At 41.2% G+C, this 7,158-nt stretch overlaps 1 non-coding gene across 1 annotated transcript; it reads left to right on the top strand.

Moving 5' to 3' along the window:
• Nucleotides 1-687: 687 nt before the first annotated feature.
• Nucleotides 688-794, top strand: LOC132643067 (small nucleolar RNA R71). The gene has a single exon (XR_009583518.1). It is a non-coding gene; the product is annotated as a small nucleolar RNA R71 (small nucleolar RNA).
• The last annotated feature ends 6,364 nt before the right edge of the window (nucleotides 795-7,158 follow it).

The following is a 7,158-nucleotide window of genomic DNA, read 5'->3' as shown; positions in this document are numbered from 1 at the left end:
CCAACCCCTTTAATGTCTTATCAAACTTCTCTTGGTTGGCTAGCACCCTCTTGAGCATGTTTTCCGGCTTCTAACTCCCTTGCTTATTTGATTGACCCTTTTACGGAACATAGGTATTGGAACTCCTGTTCCCGAAGTTGTTGTTGTTGTAGTTCCCTTATTTTAAACCACCATAATCAGTTCTCCTATATTTATTACCTTGCCCTTGTTGCTGAGGTCTCCATTGGTTCTGATTCTGATATTCGAACCCTTGGTAATTTTGCCTTTGATAATCCCCTTGAGAGTTATTAACATAGTTAGCATCTTCATATTGCATAGGTGGTCCCTCTTGATATGGAACCTCTGGAGCTTGGAAAAGTCTACACATCTTTAACAATATTCACTTTCTTGGTTTCCTTTTTATCAAATCTCTTGGTCAGCAAAGTAATATTGGTTGCAAGTTGAGCCAGAGTTTGGTCCCTTTCTTGGTTTTATTTCACAATATTGTTGATTAACAGAGCCCCATATTCTACACCATCAGTACCATCCGAGTGTCATGCTTGATTATGTGTAGTCATTCTGTCAAGTAATTGACTGATTCGGGTGTAAGTCTTCTCCTCGAAACACCTACCGGTTACATTATTTGCCAATGACTGTGTCATTGGATCTAATCCTATATAGAACTTCTCCACTAATATGTGCTCTGGAAAATCATGTTTTAGAGACTGCATCAAGTACTACTTGAACCTCTCCCAAGTTTCATACAATTGTTCCACTGGAAGTTGCTTGAACTCAAAAATATTGTCTCAGAGTTCGGCTTTCTTGCTTGATCGAAACCACTTCTTGAGCAAGACACTCATCAGCTCACCCCAAGTATGAATAGAATTGTGGGGCAACTTCTTAAACCAATCTCTTGCTTCGCCAGCTAAAGAGTATTTAAAAACTCTGAATCGGATTGCATCAGGAGTAAGAGCATTCTGGGTAAGCGTCTGGCACACACCAATGAAATTCTTCAAGTGTTGGTGAGGGTCATTGTCGATAGCATTTCGAAAATGCCCTTCAAGCTTGAGCAATTGATAGACAGAACTATCAATCTTGCAACTTGCCGCACCGACTATCAATTGAACAATAGCAGATGCATATTACACCTCCTGCATGTAATCTGCAAGCACATTCTCCTCTTCATCAACTTCCTATGGTGGGGGTACTTCCTGCACAACCCTACCACTATTTGCTCCACGTCCTCCTCCTCTTTCGGCCATAATCACTTGGTTCACAAAAAATAATAAACAAGGTGTGCTAGAATGGAAAAAGACTTGAAGTAAAGTACACTCTATTTACTAATTTCAAACCGTATTTCCCGGCAATGATGCCAAAATTCGACACTCTCAAATTACACCTAACAAACAGCATAAAGCATACGTTGTCAAATATAGTAACCCAACTAGGTTGGGGTCGAATCCCACAAGGAATAGGGTGTGAAATGGTTACTATTATAGTGTGGTACTTAGCTTGTAGTTTAGTTTTGTATTTCGCTATATGTATAAAAGAGTTTTGCTTATACTAGCTATTTTGATTGGATTGTATTTAATTGGATTAAGAAACCAAGGTTGTATCCCCTTTAGATGAGATGTAATGCTATAGGTGTTACCAAGAAATACTTCTAAAGGATTGTTGTAAGGTATGCACTTAATCTCTATTTGACTTCCCAACATTTCCCGATAGTTAGAAAGTATTTCTCTTTATGATTTTCCCAAATATAACATAGTTGAAATTAAGATATCAAGAAACTCTTCTTATTCGTAAGACAGTTTACTAAATGAGGGTTAACACCCCGAGTTCTTGCTACTCATTCCTACCATACCTGTTACACCTCAGAAATTTCCCCGTGAACGTACCACGAATAGACTAATGGAGAATACAGGTATATGATGTTTTAAGGAGAAGGGAATGACGTTTGACGACCTTAAGTAAGATTTCAAAGGCAATGGGAACAAGATATAGGTTATGCTCCACAATGACTAAAGTATAGGTTTTGAAGACTTGGAAGTCGCAGATTTGATTTGCACTTTGGCCCAGTCGACCGTAAAGTGAAATACGGACTATAAAGTGGTATACGGCCCGTAAACCACCATGTCGTATTTCCACACACAAAACTTCAACTTTCTGTCAAATGTTTAAATGGTTAAATACGACTTGGAATACGGACCGTAAATTGAAATATGGCCCGTAAACCATGATCGTAAATCCCCATGATCCTCAACATACCTTTCTGGTTTTGATATGCTTAAATACGACCACGATATATGGCCCGAAAACTGGGTTTACGACCACTGTGCACTTCAGTCACTGTTCATTACGGATTAGATTTTAAGTCATTAAAAGGAGACCTAAGCTCATTCAATTCATTTCATCTCCACGATATTTCTCTCTAGAAACCTCTATAATGCTCTCTAATTTTCATCACAACAAAACCAAAGGAAATCCATGATCAATAACACCAAATCCATGAAATAAAGTGTATGAAACCTAATTAAAGTTCATCTCTCTCAAGAAAACCCAAAGGAAGTGAAGTAGGGTTTTGGTGCTAGAGGAGAATCTCCACTCAAGACTTGTTCAACCATCATCTAAGGTAAGTTTCATGACTAAACCTTGTTGTTTAAGTTATTGGAAGGTTAAGATACTTGAATTGTAGAAAGACATAGGAAATGGGTCATTAATGAGTGAATAGTGTCATGTTTGGATGGTAGTCGGATTGAATCATAAAATGTTGGGTTGTTGTGATTGTGAATACGTTATATATGATATTTAGGCCATGGAATAAGTGTGATAAATTAGAAAATGTGATAGTAAGCTATAACCATAAATGTGGAGAAATTGAAGAGAAATGGTGGATTGTGGTCAATGTATATGAATGATGATTGTTGATTGCAATATTGTGAATGTTGTTGTGAGCGTTTGGGAGTTGATATAGAACATGGGAAAAGAAGTGAAAACAAAGGAGGTGCTGGCTAATTTTCCATAGCTTTAGAAATCCCGTACTTATAATTGCTTAGCTAATGACGATATAAATTCTCTTGAAGGTAGAACGTGTGCATTAAAGGAGAACACGCAAGCGATAGCTTAGTTAAACGTCAAAGGTATGTAAGGCTTATCCCTTCCTTCAAAGGCATGAATCTTTCAAGTTTTCCATGATCCTCCTACATGATGGAGCTTATGAGTCCTTAAATATACTAACTTACATACGAGCACAATAGTGATGATAATGAGTTAAAGCATAGAGATTCGATAGTTCATGATATGATGATCCCATAACGCTGATGATGTCATTATTGTTAACACTCACCTTATGCACTATTTCGTTCAAGGTGAGGCAAGCTACTCATAAATGTTCATAATATAATCGGGGGCTCACGACCTTACGTCACCCCGACATAGCCATGGTTGTCTTCAAAGTCTAATGTATACCCCTAATGCTAAATGTGAAATGACTTAAGTCATGGTGTGTTTATATGATGATCAATAATGCTAACTTATAATATGCCTATGTTATGTATGAATATGCCAAGCTATAATAAGATTGTGATACATTCATGAGATGTGTAATAGTGATGGGTAATGATTGATTATGTGACGATGAGATTCCACCGTGCCTAGATGGCGGGGCATGTCACCGCTAAGGCGAGCTGCATATGGTTCCACCGCACCTAGATGACCAGGCATGATCACCACTAGTGGGCGGCATATGATGGTTACCCGGACGTGGAATAACGATGAGTTATGTGATGTGACAAGATATGTGATGTGACAAGATATGTGATGTGATGAGATATGTAATGTGACGAGATATGTGATGTGATGACATATGTACCATGATTATGTAAAATATGATATATGTACAAAATGTATTTTCTTATGACACTCTTGTAGGCTATGTCTTTCTCTCATGGCTCACGATCCTCCTATTATATTTATTTCATTCTTGTCTTGCATACTCAGTACAATGTTCGTAATGACGTCCGTTTTCTTTGGACGCTGTGTTCATGCCCACAGGTAGACAGGGATGAGAGCTCGACCTAAATTCGTAGTAGCTGTCAGCCGATTGAAAGCACTCCTTTGTTCCGGAGGTGCTTGATTACTCTTTTGTATATATTTGTGTATGTTAGGCTCGACGGGGTCCTGTCCCGTCTATGCGTTTTGTACTTCCTTAGAGGCTCGTAGATACTCAGTATGGGTTATGTGGTCTAATAAGGTCGCTATGGTATAATTGTATATATTATTTTTTTAGCCTAAAGGGCTTATGTATGTGAAACTATTTATGTTTACAAATGAAAGATGACTTTCCTATGATTTGAGTATAAAATCGATAAAAGAGTAGTTAATGAGCATGATGAGTAGTAGAACGAGCGGTGCTCGGTGGTTAGCCCCGAGTACCCATCGCGGCCCCTAGCTGGGTCGTGACAAAAGTGGTATCAGAGCAGTTCAGTCCTAGGAAGTGTCTACGAGCCGTGTCTTGTAGAGTCTTGTTTATGGTGTGTTGCGCACCACATCAATAAACAAGAGGCTACAGGGCATTTAGGAAACATGACCATCTTTCTTCTCATGAGATCGTGCGATAGAGCCGCGTATAAGATTTTACCTTTCGTAATAGTGTGTTATGATTTCAGAATGCCGCCAAAGGGGAAGGCTACAGCCGCCCAGAAGGGCAAGACTATGACAAAGGGGCAGGTTGAAAGAGAGCCTCCGATGAATATAGAAGAAGGCGAATTACATAATGAGGCCTTGTCTAATACTTCTTCTACCCCGCCTAATGGGGAAAAGCAAGGGGGACCTCCAGCTCCAATCCCTCCACCGGTTGCTTCGGGTCAACAAATGACCGAGGCCATACATCTATTGACACAATTGGTTGCCGCACAGGCACAACGACAAAATGCGGGCCCAAGTGATCGGGCAGCAAGCACCAATGCCCGTGATTTTATGAGTCTAAATACTCTGGAATTATTCGGGTCAAAGCCGGATGAAGACCCGCAAAGTTTCATAGATGAGATGTTAAGGACATTGAAGATTGTCCATGCCTCCGAAACTGAATCTGTGGAGTTGGCATCCTATAGACTCCTGGATGTGGCAGTTTTATGGTACAACATCTAGGTATTATCAAGAGGAGAGAATGTGCCTCCTCCGATTTGGCAAGAATTCGTGGATGCATTTATTAGTCACTATTTTCCACCCGAGGTCTGCCGAGCTAGAGCGGATAGATTTCTACATCTGAGGCAAGGAAATATGAGTGCCCGAGAGTATAGCATGCAATTTAATTCCTTGGCGAGATATGCCCCGACTATGGTGGCCGACATGGGGGATCGTGTACTTAGATTTGTGAGTGGCTTGGGGCCACATTTGTTCAAGGACTGCTTGACGGCCTCTTTGCAAGAAGGGATGGATATTTCCCGAATACAAGCCCATGCCCAGAACTTAGAGGGACGACAACAACCACAAAGGGGTGGTCGCGACAGTGATAGAAGACAAAGCAAAAGGGCTAGATCTATGGGCACAGGCAGTGATTATAGAGGGGGATCGAGGCAGACCTATTCCCGACATTCAGGTCAGTCAGTGACTAGTGTGCCTCCACGATTCGCGGATAGGGGATTTGATCGCTCTTTTCCTTCAGGATAGGGTCAGAGTTCGAGAGCTTTGGGTTCTTAGTTTGGGGGTGATTACAGTCAGAGGAGACCACCAGTTCCACGATGTAGCCGGTGCCGGAAACTACACTCAGGCCATGTCGCCAAGACACAGACGCTTGTTATATTTACGGACAGACTAGGCATTTGATGCGAAATTGTCCCTCGCGGTATGGTAGAGGTGGGGTTGGGCCCACAGGCTCAGCAGCTGTTTCTTCATCAATACGCTCGGTAGGGTAGACTCCGCAGATGTCAGCAGGTCGAGGTAGAGGCAGAGGGGCAGCATCTACTTTAGGTGCTACTCAGCCCCGTGTTTGTGCTTTAGCTGGATGACAGGATCTCAAGTCTTCTCCGAATGTGGTTACAACTATATTGTCTATATTCTCCCGTGATGTGTATGCATTGATAGATCTGGGTTCTACATTCTCTTATATTACTCCATATGTTGCTGGTTGTATTGCGGTGAAACCTGAGCCAATCAAACCATTCGAGGTATCTACTCCGGTTGGTGATCCCGTGATAGCAAGACAAGTGTATAAAAATTGTGTAGTTTCGATACGTGATCGCCAGACCACAGCTAATTTGATTGAGTTAGAAATGATAGATTTCGATGTAATTATGGGCATGGATTGGTTGGCGTTGTGTTATGCTAACGTTGATTGTCGATTGACTGTGGTTCGATTCCAATTTCCTAGAGAGCCCGTGCTTCAATGGAAAGGTAATGCAGCATCCCCAAAGGGTAGGTTTATTTCCTACCTTAAGGCAATAAAGATGATAGCCAAAGGCTATATTTATCATTTAGTTCGGGTCCATGACACCGAGGCAAAGCCACCAACTTTCGAATCTGTTCCAGTAGTGAATGAATTCTCGGATGTATTTCCAGATGAACTTCCTGGTCTTCCTCCAGAAAGAGAGATTGACTTCGCCATTGAGGTGTTGCCGGACACCAATCCTATTTCTATTCCTCTGTACCGAATGGCTCCGGCGGAATTGAAGGAGTTAAAGGCGCAGTTGAAAGATTTGCTCGAAAAAGGGTTTATTAGACCCAGTTCATCACCGTGGGGAGCACCGGTTTTGTTTGTAAGAAAGAAAGACGGATCTCTACGTATGTGTATCGACTACAGGCAATTGAATAAAGTAACGATAAAGAACAAATATCCTCTTCCAAGGATTGATGACTTATTCGATCAATTGCAAGGTGCTAAGTGGTTTTCTAAAATAGATTTGAGATCGGGTTACCATCAGGTGAGAGTTAGAGAAGCGGATATTCCCAAGACGGCCTTCAGAACGAGATATGGTCACTATGAATTCCGAGTGATGTCGTTTGGGTTGACTAATGCTCCGGCCGTGTTTATGAATTTGATGAACAATGTATTCAAGCCTCTCTTGGACTTATTCATGATAGTATTTATTGATGATATTCTGGTGTATTCTCGCATGGAATCAGAACATGCAGATCATTTGCGAATTGTTCTTGGCATTCTTCGAGCCCGAGAATTGTATG

The sequence above is a fragment of the Lycium barbarum genome, chromosome 5, assembly GCF_019175385.1.
Source record: "Lycium barbarum isolate Lr01 chromosome 5, ASM1917538v2, whole genome shotgun sequence".
Lineage (NCBI taxonomy): Eukaryota > Viridiplantae > Streptophyta > Magnoliopsida > Solanales > Solanaceae > Lycium > Lycium barbarum.
Note: the sequence above shows the minus strand (reverse complement) of the source record. Positions and strands in the feature narration are given on the sequence as shown.